The following is a 20,815-nucleotide window of genomic DNA, read 5'->3' on the forward strand; positions in this document are numbered from 1 at the left end:
AAATAAATCAATCAATCAAAGTTAACTAACGGTATTATTAGTAATGGCAGTATACCTATAATTAAAAAGGCAGGGAGGACAATAAGGGACAAACCCTCACAGCAACAGCAGTGTGACGTATACAACTTATTCGCGGGTCTAGCCAATGGCGCGAAGCGCCCGCTGTGACGCACTGTTGCTAGGAAAAAAAAGCAGTGTGACGTCAACAACTCATTCGCACGTCTGGCGAGAAGAGAGTGAGTGGCGGGAAGTTCTGAAAAACTGCACTATCACTATGGCGTCTCTGCCACAACCTCTCTGATCAAATAAATTACAAAAAACTTATGAAAATTATTAACTCAGTGACACTGACAAGGCCATTGCTGCCTAATTTTGATTCATGTTACTAACTACATAGAAATTTTAGTTCACAATGGCTCATATTATATGGTTTATTAGTGCCAAATAATTTTTTTTCATCATCATCATCCCTTTATTCACACACACAAAAATTATAATAATGTTATATCTGAAATAAACATTGAAAATCAAGGTGTTAATCGTTTTCTTACCTTTCTCTTTTGTTAGGGTTCTTTTCTTTATTGTTGGTGTGATGGGATGGAGGAAAAAAATGGGAAAAATGTCATGTTTCCGGCAATTGACATTATTTTCACAAGTGAAATGTAAGTTAAACAATGGTTGGAATAAAATTTATTTAATTAATTAATTAATTAAATCGATTTTATAAAGTTACCCCTAATTTTAAATGTTCAAATTTTAGATTAAAAATCAAGCTAGTTTTTAAAGAAAAAAAAAAAAAGCCTCTTACCTGGATGATAATGATGGAAGAGGAATATGGGCGGGAGTTTATGGTATAAAAGACAAGACAAAGGACCAATCAGAGTGATGTCGTCATGGTGAGGAAAAGAGGAAAGCCTTCCATTGGCTGCGTGTGCAGCCAATGGGGGATTAGGGGAGAGGGGGACCACAGCAACAGGGCAGCAACTGGTGGGGTGGTGGGGGGGGGTTGGGGGTTAGGGGGGGTTGAGGGGTGGTGGTTGCCCGGTTACAGGAACCTACTACTACCTACTACTGACCTACTGAAAACTCACTTGGCTTAAGACCAATAGGACCTGTACAATGCAGCCGGGATAGTGAAGTAATTTCAACTATCCCTCTGGGATAACCCTTCGTTTTACAGTCTAGTAATTACCAGGTAATTACCTGGTAATAAAGTGTATTTACTAAGTAATAACAGGTAATTAAATGTATTTACTAAGTAATATCAGGTAATTAAATGTATTTACTAAGTAATATCAGGTAAATATCAGGTAACTACCAGGTAAATAATTGGTAGTTAGTTACATATGGACACATTCATTGGTAGTCTACAATATGCAATTGCAGGATATCTACCAGGTAATTATTGTGTAAATACCAGGTAGTTGTCAGGAAAATATAACTTGTTGGTGTTTACCAGATAAATATCACGTAAATATTTTTAACTACCGGGTTTAAAATTTACAATATACAATTACTGCGTATCTACCAGGTATTTACCCTATTCTTCACTACTGAAAGTGCATTCCTAAGTTGTAGTGTAACCGCACCCCCTCCCATACATACATGAAGTCTCTGTCAAACTGTTGTGGCCTCATATAACCAGTAGTATTTTAGCAATCAATGAAAGCCAAAGAAACTCCAGCATACACTTAGTTTTTTTTTTTGTTATAAGCAGTTCAGAACAGCATCAGAGCATGCACCGTGGTACAGAAACTTACTGGTAAAAAGGGGGCTGGAGCACTTCAACTCTTCAGACTTAAATGTTCTACTTTTACTCTTCAGATATTGTTTCAAATAATAGTCCAACAATGTTTTCAAACTGTCATTTTTAAATACACACACACAGGTAACTTCATGTGATCACACCAGGCCCGGCTCTAGCCATTTTGGTGCCCTAGGCGAGATTACTCCCAGGCGCCCCCCCCCCCCCCAACAATGATCAATAATGATTATAATGATAACGTACATGTAGCAGTGTATCTGTATGCCCCCTCTGACCCCAAGATACACAACTTGCACAACAATCAGTAAAATTTCATTGAGTAAATCCTGGGTGAAGACATGAAAAAAATGAGTCTCTCTACAGTCATGAGAATAACCTGTTGTGATGCTTGAAATGGGTATAAGTCTTAGCTTCACAAAAGCAGTGGAATATACTGTCTGAATAAAGGCTAATAGATAATGTAAGTGTGGAAAACAAGTTAAAATGAAATTTTGTTAAATTGCTTTGTGAGCATAAATGTTATCTGTCATTCTATTTTCACCAAATGTCTCAAATGTAAAATAAAAGAAGCTAAATATTGACTTAGCCTAACATTACATTTCAAACTTCATGAGATGTGTGTAGCCCTAAATGAGAAATTAGCTTTTTCTCTCCAAACAAAATATCAACTAAACAGACAAAAAACACAAAATGTACAATATTTAACCTATATAATGTACCCTCCATGTGTTGTCACTGTGGTGCTGTTTGAGAGGTAAAAAAAAAAAAAAAATGGTTTGAGAGCTCAGCAGGTCTGTGTACAGAGCTGGAGCTGTGGCCCTGCTGTCTGAGCAGGCTGAAGTCTCAACTCTCTCTTCTTTTTTCAATATCTTCCTCATCAAATTCATCAAAACTTTCAGCCTCTGAAGCACCGTCATCCTCCTCACTGCTTCTCTCTCTCTCCTAACGATTCTGCGGGTTCGAAGCGCTTCACAGCTGTCGATTGATTGACAGGTCGTCAAGGGCGGCGTAAAATGACTGAAATATAAACAAAAACATATCGAGACGGTCGCGCAAACGAGCCGGCATTTGCGCCGACTTTGAGGATTAATGCAACCAAGTATCCACACATCTAATTAAAAATGTGGCGTTTCTAACAAGAAAACGGCTTGAAAGCATTCCCACTGCAGACAGGTATCTGCTGTGTGTGTGACTGCGGGGAGAGCGGAGGGCCAATGGGCATGTGGGGGAGAGGGGGGGGCGACTTAATAAGTAATGTTGTAACATAGGCCTATTATAGTATTACTTTTTAACAGGTATTGCGTTGCATTTAAATTAACGTGGGATTATTTTTTTGTATTAAGAAATAATAGTACCAAAAATAGTGAAAGTTACACTTTTTTTTTCGAACAGCAATTTCATGTTTCATTTGTATTATTTTTTTAACAACTTAAACATGGTCACATAACAGTTAACCACTTGCCATTATAAATCAACTGGATGGACGGCGCCCTTAGCGCACACACACACACACACACACACACACACACACACACACACACACACACACACTAACAGTAAAACAACATTAAAATACAGGAATACAAAATAAAAACTAAAAGAGTCACAACAATAGAAAAAGAGAATCAGTTTAAGAAGGCTACCAGCTGGTCGTCTAATCTCCGTCACTGAAAACAGGTTCTTGAATGCAACTCGGTAGGAGATGACCGTTGTTCAGGTAAAATGGGTTATCAGCTAAAATGAGTCACACATAAACCCCCATAATTCAAAACTTCAACTGGAATCATTTTAATGTTATGAATAAATTGTCTGCAACCGTGATAATATGTTGATGTTTCAATAAAATAGCCTAAAGAAGCGAAATGTACAGCTTTTCCCAGTGTGAGTTTGGAATTTCCGAGTACACTTAAACGCCTCATCCAGTCCTAACGGTTGTTTACGAGAGCTGACGTCATTCTGCTCTGAGGTCTCAACGGTAGGCAATATTTTTTTTCGTAGGATGAGTCCGGGAAAGTCCCGCCTTCCCTGCCTCTGATTGGCTGGATGAATTCTCCTTCGATTGACGTCATCTCACAACAGTACTGTAGTAAACTAAAATACACACAACTGAAATATGAAATGTAATCAGATGCCATGGCGTAGCGGTTTGCGTTTTCACCTGCGGTGTGGTGAATCCGAGTTCGATCCCCGCTGGTTTCACATTTTAAAAAAAATTAGTTTTTAAATTAATATTCCAAGTTTACATTTTGAGTTTGAGAGAAGTGTAATTGTGCCATTGGTTAGGTTTAGGCAATGAAGAAAGGAGTTGGTTAAGTTTAGTAAAAAGACCAGGTAGAGGCTAGACAGGCCAGATAAGTAGAGAGAGTCCAAGTAGATCCAGGCACTTATCACGCTTTGCCGACAGCCTGCGTTTCACAGCCGTTACACAGCCGTTTCACAACCAAAACAAACAACCAATCAGGCGAGAGCCCTTCTAGCCAATCAGAGTCGAAAATGGAGCCCATCTAGCCAATCAGAGGCGGGAACGGCGGGAAAGGCGGGACTTTCCCGGACTCATCCTACGAAAAAAAATATCGCCAACGGTAGGTAACAGTGACTGAGAGGTTCTAACTGACAACTGTAAAACGTTAGAAATGCCTTTTTTTCCCCGTTTCACTGTGATACCACGATTGGCCTAAGGCTTAAACTGACTTAAAAGAAATTCAGGGGCGAAACATTTCCCTGTTAAACCACAGTAAAAACCGTGTTAGCAACGTGCTAACCTTTGCCTGGCAACTAATGCTAACCTCAGCATAGCCGTTAATGCTAACCGTCTATGATGCTAACGCCTGCTGTCATGGGAACAAAAACAAAGAGGTTCTTCAACCAGCTCATTCAGTTAACTGGCGTGGTACAGTGCAAAGCTGTCTCTGTTGTTTGATCCGTAATTTATTTATGAGACGAGGATGAAATTGTAGGAGAGTTTTGCAGTTAAGTAGCTGCTAACTAGCTAGCCTCAACCAGCCTTCTTCCCAGTCTTTTTTCTTCTTCTTTTTTTTATCCCGCCCGTCTGAGGGTCAGGACTGAGGACTGGGCAGTCCTGCCCCTCAGACGGGCGGCAGTGATGACGTGTCACGGCTATGGGTCATTGTCACATCTCCCTGTGTATGTGACTTATGTGTCCCCTGCATCCTTTGTGTTGGTCAATGAAGACACACACGCACACACACGGGGATCTTTAAACTTCTTGAGAACATAAATGTTTATTTGAGAGGTGATTAAAGCAAACAACTTTGTTCGGACAGTTGTTTAGAGGGGACGTTTGGTCTCATTTATCAGTAACAATTCATTAATGCACTATATCATATTGTTTGTCATATTATTTAAGCATCTAGAAAAAGCAGGGAGCTGAGATGGAGCACTGCATGTGTTGGTTGTTGTGTAGGTTTAAGTGTATACCACATGTCCACACAAGACAATAACATATTGTTTCTTGTCACAGAGAAGTTAATAATAGCCTGCTGCATAAAGAGACTGGTTTGAACTCATCTTTTGTCTCTTTTACACAGACAATATTGTCAAAACTCTGCGCTTTGGTTGGTAAGTACAGACACAGAAACTGAGCTTAACAAAATACCTCATATTTATATGTCCTATGAGTATTTCATATTGATTTTAATAATTTTATGTGTCATGTACTGCACTGTAAAAGCAACAGCACCTCACGTTTAAGTAATTGCAGTGACGACAGTTGGTCTTTGAAAACTACATTGGAATGAGCTAACCTAATACTGAAATACTGGAGGGAAACTAAAATGTGTCTTTTCTCTTTGTCCACTCCCTCTGGCCACCTTTTCCGTCCTGGCAAATGCAGGCTGTCCCTTGGTAAGTTCAAACACATTGTATGTCTATGGGAAACATATGACTTCAAACATCCTTACCTTTCAGCACTGAGACTTATGACTCATAGCTCATGCATTGTTTACATGTGAAGGGCATTCTCATGACACTGCAGTGTTTCGTCTAGGATTATTTTAAGGAGTGGCGCCCCCCGCCCCCCCGTTTCCACCGAATCAAAATCTTTTTTTCTTCCTTTTTTTTTTTTGACCACAACATACGGTTTCTGTCATGATAACTTCTGGATTTAATCACCGTATTCAAATTTCCACAGTCCATAGTTGTCTTTGTTTGATAGCCTCAGGAGACTTTTGGTTAAGTAACCATGGACAGCTCCCTCCTACACAGGATCGTTCTGCTGTGTCGTTGTCGTCGCCGTCAACCCCCCCTCCAGCGGAGCCCTTTTCCGCTAGCACTCAAACGCAACGTCCGACACGACAATCAAACCCGCGGGCCGCCACTCCTAAATGAATGTAGAGGAAACACTGCACTGCTATAAAGACAACAGTTAACCACCAAGTGTTGTAGCCAGGCCATGCATTTTGCAAAAACTGAATACTAAATTATTATGTAGAAACTCGACTGAGACCTTGCAACAAGATGTTGATATGTCTCTCTCTATCCACTTCATGCCTTGGTGGCACATGGGGCCTCCACAGATATGATGATTTGATATGTAAATATTTTGATTAAAATGCACTGTGCTGAACTCTCCACTCCTTTCTTTCTCTGTCCCCTCTGTACCCCCACACCATAGATGCTGCAAACTCCAGATTGAACCGGAAAGTAAGACAACACACTCATGTCCTCTCCATGGCATTTTTATAATTTTATGATGATATTGATATGGTGTGATCACTTACCAGTGCAGATTAGAATGACCGTCTCAACAGAAAACACACACAAACCTAACCTAGAATGTATAATTCTTGATAAAAGTAATTCCTTATCGAACATGAGAATTAAAATGAATTATAAAATGTTAAGACTTTGTGCAGAGTGTAAAATATCTTCTCTCGCTCCTTTTCCACTCTCTGGCTGGCCTCGCCCCTTTCTTCAACTCCAGGCTCCCTGAAAGCTTGATGGTAAGTTGACACACTTTTCATGACAACGTGGTGCTTATACTGCGCACGGTCTAACTCAAGGAGACTGACAACACATTTATACATTTCGTTATTAATACATCTGACTGTAAGCAAACATGGCATACACAACGTTTTTGTGCAGGTTCAAGTTTTGTTTATGAGACCCCAGATTTTTCTATGACTTTGTCCTCTTCATAATTTATATCAGTGAAGCTAAATGTGCTAAATAACAGAAAATGTAAATAATGCAATACAAAGCAAAGTGTCAACACAATACATGTGATACAAGTGACAGCCTAAAGATCTCAAATGAATCATTTTATCAGGTAGTATTATTATCAAAAATATTGTGTCTACAATATTTGGAAGTATCCTCTTTTAAAGGTACAATATGTAAGAATGTGGCCAAAATTGTTGCTGCAGTCAAATTCAAAAGCGCGTTGTCCCCCCCTCCCCTACCCACCAGACTTGCCAGACAGCGACACGCTAACCCGCTCTGCTCACTCAGTCAGTCTCAAAGTCTCAAAGCAGAGAGAAAAGCTACATATTCATCAACAACCTCATTGTTTTATTGCTCTGACTCATAGTAACTACAAGCGGAGTTCACGTCACTCAGGTGATCTGCAAGTTATTGTTATTATTATTATTATTATTATCCGACGCTGTGTGTGTGTGTGTGTGTGCAGCGCTGACACACACACAGACACGCACACACAGACACACACACTGTAACCCCGCATCTACCGGGGCCTTAGTGTGTGTAATTCACGCCGTCTACGGCGTCTCTGTGGATGTGCCCGCAAACCGCGCATTTCTATGAGCCAACATATGAGACGTCTTACGGCAGAATAGACGACGTGAGCCGCTCCGGCTTTCTGACGTCGGATCATAAAACATGAGGACCGGACACCGGCGACCTGACCGGGACAGACTCCTCTCATGAACCGCTCCACACGTTCACAATCACTTCATTTACCATCGGCTCCATTTCGCCACATTTCCTCCCTCTTTTCTAACTTTCACTTTGTAATTCTTCCCTTTAGCTTCAGCTTCAGCAGCAGCTCAAACTAACTAGGCTACATGCTCACAACAGCAAGCTGTGTAACAAACGGCAGAGAGACAAGCCGCTTATTTCTACCATGTGATATCAAGCAAATATAAATAATAACCGATAATAGAAAACAATCTTTTTTTTCACAACCTCGTTTTATCTCCCAGCTGAAAAACAATTTTAATGCGAATATCTTGGCTGTAGGATTGTTGTTGGTGAGCTCAGTATGTTATATGAACATTATTCCTGAGTCTCTGTGACATATTAGGACGATTTTACAGCCAGTTGCTTTAGATTTCTTACATATTGTACCTTTAACTTCTAACCCATTGAAACTGCTGTCGAATGTAAAGTAACAGTGTTTTCTTTTCTTCCAGGTCCTGTTGTCCACCACCTGTCCAGTGGTGCATCACCTCTCCCCTCTCCTCTGTCATTACAAGCCATCTACCCCCTCATAAAAGCCTCTTTCTATACCACTCTCTCTTTTGGATGATCATTGACAGTTTGTTCTGTTACTGTGAAGCCTCCTCTCTGCTCCCTTGCGCTTGCTGGTCTCTGTCTCTCCTGTCGGATAAAACCATCTCTGTCTTTATCTCCCTCCATCTATCTCACTGTCCCACTCACCTTTTGGGCCGAAGCACTGGTGACGGTTCGCAGTGTGAGGTCATAAGTTTTGTTCACTGGTAGCGTACCGCTCAAGGTGACAAAGCTGCCCTATTTATCAAGCTGAATGTGAATTTTACCACTTGGATGTGAATTTTTGAAAGCTCATACCTTCTGAGACAACGCTCAGATTTTCCTGGCAGTGTTGCTGGATCTGTCTATTTTTACAAGCACTGAGAGAATCTCTCCACTCTCACGCTCTGTCTGTCCTGTCTCTCTCTCTCCTCATCATTTATTGATAACTATATTATATATTGTTTCCTAATTTGGCATATCCCATTAGGATATTGTATTTGGTCAAAAACTATTTGAGTAGTACTATCTGAGTAAACTCAGAGGGGTTAAGAAAACTTCCCCCCAATTTTTTTTCTTCTCATTTGTAGATAAAAACTTTGGCTTATTTGATTGAGATCAGTGCAAATATCCTTGATCTCCAAATACATAAATAATTGAGTATTGACTTTTGGAATACAGTGCTTGCATAAAGTTAATATTTAATTCTTGATAAATATACACAAATTAAGAAAAGATAATTAACTGTACTGAAGAACTTGTAAAGTAAAAGAGCACTGTATCTAGTCTTCAGTCTGTTCCTGCTCACTCATTTTGGACATCTGCAGGTTTGTACTCAGGTTTGACTGCAAATATCACATTTATTTAACAGTCTCCTGGTGATTCAGTAACTGTATTGTACACACGCGTTTTATTGTTATTTAACCTGTTGATCCTGAAATAAAAAACAGACACCTGTACAGAGGACCTGGATTCATTTGGAGAAAGCTGTCCCTGGTTTGCAGACACACACCCTTGAATCAACCCGTGGCTGAAGAGCAACAGCACCTGCCTGTCATCACACACTCTCACTCACTTTTTAACATAAAACATAGCCAAAGGTTCAGGAACATAATAAATCATAACAGCATTAATTTCTTTTCTACTGGTAAGTCAAATAAACAGACAAGGATCTGTGAGAACAACTGATACTGGTATTTGATAAGTATTTAAAGCTATTGTTGTAATTAGTATAGTGTCCTCTCTGACAGAGAAAGAAGCTTCTTGATCTTACAAACATTGTGATAAGTGGTTTGTGATCATCCTGCCCAAGTCCCTTGGGAAAAAAACAAAAAACTACATTAACCTTTTTGATATTTTGGCTGATAAGCTTGTGTTCAACTCTGATTAGAGGTTTTTTTTTTTTATCAGTCTTAAATCCTCTCATAGTTGTAAATTTAATATATTTTCCCACAGATTTACATTTGCTGACACCAGTGGGAACCCAGTTCATACGGTATAATAGAATAATTTTAAGGAACACTTAATCTTCACTCTGGTACATACTGACAAGTAAAGTCTAAAGGTAGCACTAATACAGAATCTGTATCTGATCTGAGTGGTTATTTGTGGTTTTAAACTTAACAACAATGCCAAGGAAGAACACAAGGTCTCAAGCTGCAAAACTCCGGTGGCAGAAGGAGTCTCATGATGTCCAAGCAGAGAGTCCTCGTCCACAGAGCAGTGAGTTGGAGACGGTTCCCGGGCCATCTGTGCAACTGAGAGGTCAACAGAAGTCTCCTGTGTCCAACGTTTCCTGTGCAGATGTGGTGAAAGAGAGACATCCCACTGATTCCTTGTGTGTAGAAGAACATGCTGAGACTAACGTTGCTAAGGCCAGAGGTCAACATGGTGGTTCAGCTGCACCAAAAGCTTCTTATGCAGATGTGTTAAAGGGTAAACGTCCCCGTGAGACACCACTTGAAGCAGAATGTTCTCACATTAACCAGGTAAAGTCTCGTAGACAACATGACGCACCAGGTCCATCTCAGGTTTCATATGGTGACCTCTTAAAGAGAGGACGACAAACTGATAATCTGTGTGTAGCTGCAGCTTCTCATGCTAACAGTGCTAACGTGATCAACCGGCCCACTGAGATCAGAGTCCGTGCATCCTACAGCCAGAATCACTATAAATACGGTGAATACAGTAACAGGCAATGTACATGTAACTCTCTGATGTTTCTAGCCTGTCTTTATGAGGACGAACACTTCCAGACAGCAGACCTCAACTGTGTTTTGGACAAAGGTAATGCTCTGTACGGTGAAGCCATGATAAGGTTTCCTGACTCCGTCCACTTGGCTACAGATGAAATCCCTGACATCGTGACTGCACGCAGAAATGTGTATTATGTAAACATGACTCAGCTGTCCCGTTACGGCACATTAGGACAACCTGGTAGTGAATATGTTGATTCCTTTCGTGACCTAGAAGCTGGAATGAGCTGTCTTCTGTCAGAAGTGCAGTACGCTTTGCTAATTATGGAAGGTGCATGCATTGCAGTGTTCAGAACCAGATCTGGCAGGTATGGTTTCTTTGACCCACACTCCAGAGGAGAAACTGGTTTACCAGATCCTTTTTTTGGTTGTGCCATCATGGTGACATTTTCACATCTCCGTGACGTCATCAACAGGATCAAACAGTGTCACAAGCGCACCAAGTCCTCCTGCAACTATGAGCTGAAACCTGTGGAGTTTTTCAGTATGAACGAACACAACGAAGTCAGCCTTGACGCACCGATTACAGTGAACACTGACACAACACCTGTTCTCAATGAGCCAACTCTAAGTCCTGTCACTGATGTCTGCGATGAAATACTTGAATATGAAGATGAAGCGTCCACTGACATTGAAATTGAACTACAATCACCGATACAGTCCAATGTCACTTCTCTAACAGCTCATGATGAATCTCACCAAGAATCCACTTCGGCTGCAGATACTTCAAAGGAAAATGATGCTGCTGATCTGTCTGACACCATGTTTCATCAAGGTTTGTCCACTGACATCACCTCTACTGTGACACAACAGGATCATATTAGGTTGCCTGATACCGAAGCACCTCAACCTGTCTCATCTGACATCTTGAAAAAAGTGTCCAAGCTGTCTAAAAACCAGAGGAGAAGATTCATGCAGAGACAAATGCTCTCAAAAAAAGAAACACAAAAGGACAAAAAAATGAGACAACGAGAAAAGTATGCTTTAAATGACACATTCAGAGAAAAGAAGAAATGTTATGAAAAGAGAAAGTACTGTAATGAATTACACAGAAAAGAAAAACAGCAATACAAAGCCAAACCAGAAATCAAACAAAAGCACAAAGATCATATGAAGAACTGTTATGTAACAAACAATGAAGTCAGACAACAGAAACAAATGTATATCACACAAAAGTATAAGTATGATGCAGCTTTTAAGGAGAAGCAAAAGCTTAACATCACACAGAGGTACAGACAGGATGCAGCTTTTAAGGAGAGGCAAAAGCTTAACATCACACAGAGGTACAGACAAGATGCAGCTTTTAAGGAGAGGCAAAAGCTTAACATCATACAGAGGTACAGACAAGATGCAGCTTTTAAGGAGAGGCAAAAGCTTAACATCATACAGAGGTACAGACAAGATGCAGCTTTTAAGGAGAGGCAAAAGCTTAACATCATACAGAGGTACAGACAAGATGCAGCTTTTAAGGAGAGGCAAAAGCTTAACATCATACAGAGGTACAGACAAGATGCAGCTTTTAAGGAGAGGCAAAAGCTTAACATCACACAGAGGTACAGACAAGATGCAGCTTTTAAGGAGAGGCAAAAGCTTAACATCATACAGAGGTACAGACAAGATGCAGCTTTTAAGGAGAGGCAAAAGCTGGCTTACACAAAGAAATACAGCAAAAACTCTGAATTTAAAGAACAGAGGTGTTTTTATTTTAGGAGGCTTTACAGTAACCAGGGATACAGACAACAACACAGAGCACTAATGAAGCAAAGAATGCGAGAGAGATATCAAAACAATCTTGCTTTTAAAACGATGCACAAAATGAGATGTGCAATGAAAATCAAGCAGAAATACAGACGGATCATTAGACAACCAGAAGAGAGAGACAACAGTGTGATTGCAGAGGCCATATCTGTGTTCAGATCACAAATTAAAGCTGGTCCCACCTTTGTGTGCACCGTGTGTTTAAAAGCCTCATTTCCAAACCAGGTGAAACAGTGTAAGAGATCAAACTATTTGAGAAATCCACATGTGGTTGCAGCGTGCCTAACTGGCAAATATGTTCATGTTTGTGATGAAGTCTGCAGAAATGAACAACAGTGCACGATGCCAGATGAGAGGAGAAAAGAGTGGATCTGTCACACCTGTCACGATCACCTGAAACGTGGAGCCATGCCCTCTCTAGCTGCAGCCAACAACATGGAGCTCGCTGATATTCCACCTGAACTGTGTGACCTCAACATTTTGGAGAGACATCTCATAGCCAAGTGCATCCCGTTTGCAAAGATAATTCCTCTTCCCAAAGGAAGACAAAATTTAATAAGAGGTAATGTGGTGTGTGTCCCCTCTGAAGTACAAGAAACTGTACAAGCTTTGCCCAGAGTGAGAAGTGAGTCTCAGGTGTTAAGAGTGAAACTGAAGAGACGACTGTGTTACAGAGGTCATCAGCTCTTCCAGACTGTCACCTGGTCTAAACTGGTTCAGGCTCTGCATAAACTGAAAGAGATTCACCCACAGTATAAGGATGTAAGTATCAGAGATGACGCTGAGCTGTGTGACCCCACACTTCCTGATGTGGATGAGGCAGAGGATGACATGATGAACGATGATGATTACAATGAGGATGATCTGCTGGAAATTGATATGTTTGACAATGAAGCAATCCATGAGGTAGAACCTGACGATGAGCAGGATGTTGACATGTTGTCATGTGATGGTGAACAAACAAATGCTGAGCAGCCAACTGAGCAGACAGCTGATGATGAGGAACAAGAAAAAGACCTTCCTAATGGCGGATTTGCACTTGACTCGTGTCTTCAGCCGACCGATGTTTCAGAGGACATATTGAGTTTTAGTGAGGGAATCTACTCTGTGGCGCCTGCTGAAAGAAACTCACCTGTTGGGTTCTTTAAAACTCCCAATCTCGAGTCTTTGGCTTTCCCCGTGCAGTTTCCTACAGGTCAGAACACACTGGATGAAGCTAGACTTGTTAAGCTGTCGCCCAGCGGTTATTTCAAAGCAAGGCTTTTCTGTGTTGACAATCGTTTTGCCAGAGACACAAACTACTTGTTTTTTGCTCAGTTTGTAACTGAAATTCACTTGGCCACTAACAGCATGAGCATTCAGTTAAGGAAAGCAAAGCCTATGACCAGAGACGGACGCAGAATAACATCAGACATGTTACTGGATAAACATGAGGTGGAGAGACTGGTGAGAAATAAAGATGCAGTAAGGTTCATGCAGCCACTCAGAGGAACTCCAGCCTACTGGCAAAAAACAACCAGAGATCTGTTTGCCATGATCAGACAGTTGGGAACTCCTACATTCTTCTGTACATTCTCAGCAGCTGAAATGCGTTGGCCTGAGGTGATTGAAGCAATAAAAAGACAACAGGGTGAGGATGTCAATTTTGACGAGCTGGACTGGTCTGCAAAGTGTGACATACTGAGAAGCAATCCTGTGACAGCCATGCGTATGTTTGATAAACGTGTAGAAGCTTTATTCAGAGATCTTCTATTCAGTCCGGCACAGCCATTGGGGAGAATAAAAGATTATTTCTACAGAGTCGAGTTTCAGCACAGAGGAAGCCCACACATTCACTGCCTGTTATGGATAGAAGGTGCACCTGTGTTTGAGGAGGATAGTGATCAAACGGTGTGTGACTTTGTGTCAAAGTACATCACAGCTCAGCTCCCTGACCCACACAGACAACCTGAACTGCACAGAAAGGTGACAGAGTTACAGATGCACAGCAGAAACCACTCTCGCACATGTTTCAGAAGCTTTGGCTCTGCCTGCAGATTTGGATTTCCCAAACAACCTTGCAAAGAGACAATGATCACCAGACCTTTTGAAAGTGACACTGACATTTCTGAAGCAGTGGAAAAGGCCAAAAAGAAACTCCAACCACTTAACGCGCTCCTGAACGAACCTGAGATTGCCGACCTGACTTTAGAGCAGCTCCTGGCTCGCTATGAACTGACAGTCAGAGAATATGAGGAATGCATGAGCTTGATTGCCACATCCTGCTCAGTGACACTGAAACGTGACCCCAAAGACTGCTGGGTAAATGGGTTTTAATCAGTACCTTCTCAAATCCTGGGATGCCAATATTGACGTGTCTTATATCCTAAATGCTTATTCCTGCATCATGTATCTGACCAGCTACATAACAAAGCAAGAGTCCAAAATGTCAGACTATCTGAAAACAGTGATTGAAAACTCAAACAAGGAACATGTCAACGAATGTGATGAAATGAGAGAGGTGATGCAGGCTTATTCCAAAAAGAGAGAAATCTCAGCACAGGAAGCTGTGGCAAGAGCGTGTGGTCTCAAACTAAAGAAATGTTCACGTGGTGTTGTATTCCTATCCACAGATGATAATCCAGTCAAAATGAGTAAGCCCATGTCAGCCCTGGAGAACGCAACACCAGAAAGTTCAAGCATATGGATGACGTCACTGACTGACAAATACAAAAACAGACCTGAGACACCAGAGTTTGAGGAGATGTGTTTTGCTGATTTTGCAGCTACATGCAGGATTCTCTATGGCAATCAGACAAAAGGCAAAGATGCCCTTCGCTTGCTGAATGACTCAGGATTTGTTCAAAGGCGAAAAAACGACAAGCCTGCTGTGATCAGATTCTACCGCCCTTCAAAGGAAAAAAGTCCTGAACAGCACTATGGATCACTACTGAAGCTGTACGTTCCCTACAGATCAGATGCAGAACTGAAAAGGCCATTCTTACCCACGTACCAGTCCTTTTATGAAAGTGGCATTGCACGTCTGCCTGGCCGTGAGCACGGTGAGCTGGTTAAACACATTGTGAAACGAAACAAAGACAAATATGAGAAAAACAGTAAAGAGATTGAGCAAGCAGTGGAGGAATATGAGCAGAACAGAGGAGTGATTGATGAGTGGAACAACCTGGCACCTGAGTCTGAAATGGTGAGGATGGAGTGTATTGAGGAACTACAAGCACAGCCACATGATGACAATGTACAAGAAAATGTGCCAGACTACAATCGACAGGCTAATGCTGTAACAGAAGCCAGAGCCATCAGAGAGCCCCCTGCAATGGATCCTGCTGTGTTACGTCACATGTATCAGAACCTGAACCAGAAACAAGCCTGTGTCTTCTATTTAATCAGAGACTGGTGTATCAAGCGTGTTTGTGGACCAAATCCAGAGCCTCTGTTTATTTACATCAATGGTGGAGCTGGAGCAGGAAAGTCACATCTCATCAAATGCATTTATTCAGAGGCGTCAAAGATTCTGTGTAAATTGCCCAGACATGCAGACGAGACTGACATATCAAGCCCAACTGTGCTGTTGACTGCTTTCACTGGAACCGCAGCATTTAACATCTGTGGAACAACTCTGCACTCTCTGCTGAAGCTCCCCAGAAGTCTGAAACCTCCTTTTGTGGGACTGGGTAACAAACTGGATGAAGTCAGAGCAGAACTGATCAACGCTGAAATCCTCATCATTGATGAAGTGTCCATGGTGTCAAGGCCCCTCTTTGCATATGTTGATGTCAGACTGAAACAGATCAAAGGCAGCCAGAAACCTTTTGGAGGAATGTCAGTCATTGCTGTTGGAGACTTCTATCAGCTACCACCAGTACGACAGTCTAAACCTCTGTGTATACACGACCCAGAAAACATTGACCTGTGGCAGGAAAACTTTCAGATGGTTACGCTCACTGAGATCATGCGTCAGAAAGATGATGTTGCTTTTGCAGAGATGCTGAACAGGATCCGTGTGAAAGACAAGTCAGAGGAGTTGTCAGAAGCAGACAGAGCTTTGTTATCACAAGCCATCACTGAACCAGCTCAATGCCCCGCTGATGCCCTTCACATTTTTGCCACCAACAAACAGGTAGATGCTCACAACTCTGCAACATTAAAGAAGTTTCACTCACACATCACAGAAATTGATGCAGACGACTATAAAAAGGACCCAAGCAGTGGAAAAATGACAAGACAGGAGAAACCGTTCAAAGGAGCTACAAATGAGCTACCAGACACACTCCAAGTTGCTGAAGGTGTTCGTGTCATGCTGACCAGAAACCTGGATGTTTCCAAAGGACTGGTGAACGGTTCGTTTGCTACTCTGGTCAAGATGGTTACCTCTGAACAACATGTCAACATGCTTGGTCTCCAGATGGATGGTGAAACAGCAGACAGGAGAGCATCAGGATCAGCTGACAACCTTGTTTACATTGAGAGGTCAGAGGACAACCTGAAACAGAAAGGAGCAGTACGCAGACAGTTTCCCATCAGGCTGGCTTTTGCATGCACCATTCACAAGGTTCAAGGTATGACAAGACAGTCAGCTGTTGTCTCCCTGAAAAACACCTTTGAACCTGGCATGGCTTATGTGGCTGTTAGCAGAGTCACCTCTCTCAGTGGACTGCACCTGCTGGACATGGATGAGACTAAAATCTACGCCAACACTGAAATCACCGAAGCACTCGAGGCCATGAGACAACTGAACCTGGATGACATGATGCCACTTCTTCATCTCAGAGACACGCTGAGCCGACCTGACACTCTGACCATTGTTCACCACAACACAGAGGGACTTCCAGCTCATATCAATGACATCAAAAGCCATCATGAACTGTGTCTTGCAGATGTTTTGTGTTTAACAGAAACCCACCTACAGGGCTCCTTTGTGGCAGACAGTCTTCAACTTCAGGGCTACAACATGTTCAGACGCAACAGACACCTGTCCTACACCAATGTTCCCCGGATGGCAAGCAGAGCTGGTGGTGGAGTTGCTGTGTATGTCAGAGACCACATCCAGGTGTGTGAAAAGCAGTATGTTCATAATGTAACTGACCTTGAGTTTGTGGCTTTGAAGGTTGAGGCCCCAGTGAGAGCACTGATTGCAGCCGTGTACAGACCTCCAGACTACAGTGTGAGATCGTTCCTGTCGAACCTGAGCAGCCTTGTGGACTCACTGGAGATCATGGATGTACAGCCCATCATCGTCTGTGGCGACTTCAATGAGAATCAGTCCGTGGGAAACAAGCCAATACTGGAGATGTTTCGGTCCAGAGGGTATAAACAGCTCATCACTGACCCAACCACAGACAAGAACACAGTGCTGGACCTGGTTTTCATCTCTCAACCTCAGCAGCGTCTCCATTCTGGTGTGCTGAAGACCTACTACAGTTATCACAACCCTGTGTACTGTGTGTTGTCTTTTGACAGTTCATGAAGAAGTCAGGTGAGTGTTAAAGGGTAAAGAAAAATGCAGATAACTCATGTCAATTGGTAAAACATTTGTTTTTCTAACCATGTACTCTATTCAGGTTCTTGGTGAGGTGAGGTAAATCTACTGAGCATTGTGTTGTGTTTTTCTGGTAACCACATTGTTGTTGAACTTGTTTCACTAAGTGTACTTGTGGGGGAATGAATAATGTCATAAGGTTCATAAAAAGCATATTTAATGTTATATGTTAATATGATATTTAAAGAGTTGGATCATTTTTGGGGATGTCATTATTTAGGGTTAAATATTTTTATGGATCACATGGTTTTTCAGGTAACTACAATTTTATGGATTCTCAGACTGTTTTGGCCTGTGCATTTACCAGGGTGGGTTTGGGTTTGGGTTGGTAAATGCACAGGCCAAAACAGTTGTGTGTAGCTGCTGTATACACAGCAGCTACACACAGCATACAACATACATCTGTACACACTGATGCTGACACAGCATCAGTGTGTACAGCTTTACACACCTGCTAATACTTGAGGAAGTATGTGCTATACATACTTCCTCATGCCTCCCAGCTGGGGCCCCACAGTTTCCCACTATCTTCTCTGGCAGGGTGGGAGGCCTGACCAGAGACTAGGAACATAAGTTTTCTTTATTTTTATAACATAGTTTATAACTAAGTTTTATTTTATAAAAAAAGTTTTCTTTCATATTTACATTAAGTTTTCTTACTTATTTAAATGTTTATTTCTCCTGGACATGAGGCACAGTTGTCTTGTGTTCTCAGTGAGGACAACTTTGCAACCTTGACTATGAGGATCAGCTTGTGACAACAAAGTCATCATAATTTCACCAGAGAACTGCCACTTCCCAATCTTAACTGTCAATCAGTAGCAGAGCTGGACCTGCTGGACCACACAGATACTCCTTCTACTTCATGCAAGTTTCAGTCATTCTTAAAAGCAGAGGACTTCACCTTCAGTCTGACTGTGACACGCTGGATCAGCTGACAACAAACACATCATCATGCTGCCATAGATGAGACAACACAACAGCATCCTAGAGCTCTGTCAATCAACAGTGGACCCTGACTGCTGAACCAGTGTTCCTGCTGCCAGCGTCCAGGTCTCCTCACAACAGAGGCACAGGTACAAGATTTAAAAAAAACTACTTTGGACTCTTAAGTTGCTGTTGTCAATGTTGTCAACTGTAGGCTAACACTTGTGTAACAGCTCAAGTAACAATGTGATCTCCACTACCTTCTTCCCTCAGGTGTACTCCACTGTGACCCCTCCACAAAACAGTAGAGACACTCAGGACTGGACAGGTCATTCTTCAAAAGCAGAGGATCAGATGACTCCAGCCAACCTTTACCTCAGCTTCACTCTGAGACAACACAACAGCATCCTCGCTGTCAATCAACAGTGGACCCATGACTGCTGGACCAGAGACGTGTTCCTGCTGCCAGTGTCCAGGTCTCCTCATAACAGAGGCACAGGTACAAGATAAAAACCTTTAACAATTTGTGTAACACTTGTGTGACAGCTCAAGTAACAATGTGATCTTCACTACCTTTTTCTCTCAGGTCTGTGATCTCTCCACAAAACAGTAGAGACACCCAGGACTGGACAGCATTCTGAGCCTTGTGACCTGTGTGATGTGCAGCTGGGGAGAAGGTATTGTTTTTCCCTACAGTAGTGACCAGGGTGTTTGATCATCACACTTCATGTAACATTTGAGCACATTTCTTATTTGATGATTCATGACTTTCTGTTTTATCTTGCCAGGATCACCTGCTTAGCACAACGACTAAGTTATCATGCTGCTGCTGACCTGATATTACCACAGCATCTTAACCATCAGTCCACAGTGGGCCCATCATTGCTGACCACACAGGGACATGTCCTGCTTCCAGACAGTCCCAGCCAGTGTTGAAAGCAGAGGATGAGAGGACTCTACCTCACCATGCTCTGACTGTAAGACGCTGGACCAGCTCATGACTACCAAGCAACTGAAAACTGGAGGTATTTGATTTAATCATGTGTCAGTCTCACCGTTGAACATGTCTTGTTGCATATATTTAAGTATACGTCTTTTAATGTTCTCTTGTCAGAATCAGCCCCTCCCTCCTCCCTCCTCATCACACATCCAGTCCTGTGCACAGTCCAGTTCAGTGGAGCCTTTCTACTGTCGATCCTCTGGCAAATGATCAGGTGCTGTACTGTAGGGACACACAAGCCTGCAGGTCAGTGGTCTCTCAGTTTTTCTGAGTGACAGAAACCTCAACTCTGCATCATCAAGCAGCTCCCTTAACAAGTCTTAAAGGTAACATGTTTGTTATGCAACCCTTCTCGAAGAAGTCTGTCACTGACAAAACCACTTCTTGGTGCTGATGTTTGCATTTACATCTGTACTTTGGACAAAATTAGTTTTAACTGTTGTCCTCTGTCCAAAGTAACAATGTTTTTCTTTTGTAGAATTCATTCTTTTCCTTTCTATTTCACGCTTTCTGCAAAACCTTTTTTGTTTAAAAATGTGTCCTTCTTTATGCCATGCGACATTAAGTGTGTTCCTTTTTGTGCATTACATTACATCCCATATACTCTGGCCATTAAACTGGACCAGTTTTTCCATGAATATATATTTGCGACTGTATTTAAGATCAGATGAGATAAGATGAGATAAGATAAGAGGAGTCTTTATTGTTGTAAAACTATACCCTTAAAAGGGATGCTTAGACAGATGACAACTGACAGTAAATTTAATTTACTGCACTCAGATATTCTTAAGTATTTTTTTTTACCTAAGAAAAAAAGAACACAGCACTCATTGAAAGTCATTATTATACCACAAAAAGGACATTTCACAGTTTTAACAGTCCAGAGATTAATAACTTAAGTTTTTTATTTTTATTGAGTATGTTTTCTTTCTTTCTCATTTCCATCAGGTTTTCTTGCATGACACCAATTGTTGAAAGAAGTTAACAGACTGTCTATTGACCTCTTCTAATTTATAAAATGTATTTGTTTCATTTTCATTTCCTCCCAGCCTCTTTGTCTGTTTCCTCTACAACAGGTATAGGAAACAGACAAACGGGGAAACAGG

General features: G+C 41.7%; 1 long non-coding RNA gene across 1 annotated transcript; it reads left to right on the forward strand.

The window, feature by feature from the left end:
* Positions 1 to 6,392: 6,392 nt before the first annotated feature.
* LOC146975321 (uncharacterized) lies at positions 6,393 to 8,936 on the forward strand. The gene is made up of 3 exons (XR_015037341.1): positions 6,393 to 6,427; positions 6,708 to 6,726; positions 8,155 to 8,936. It is a non-coding gene; the product is annotated as an uncharacterized LOC146975321 (long non-coding RNA).
* Positions 8,937 to 20,815: the final 11,879 nt, after the last annotated feature.

The sequence above is a fragment of the Trachurus japonicus genome, chromosome 13, assembly GCF_045865225.1.
Source record: "Trachurus japonicus isolate A0001 chromosome 13, Traja_1.0".
Lineage (NCBI taxonomy): Eukaryota > Metazoa > Chordata > Actinopteri > Carangiformes > Carangidae > Trachurus > Trachurus japonicus.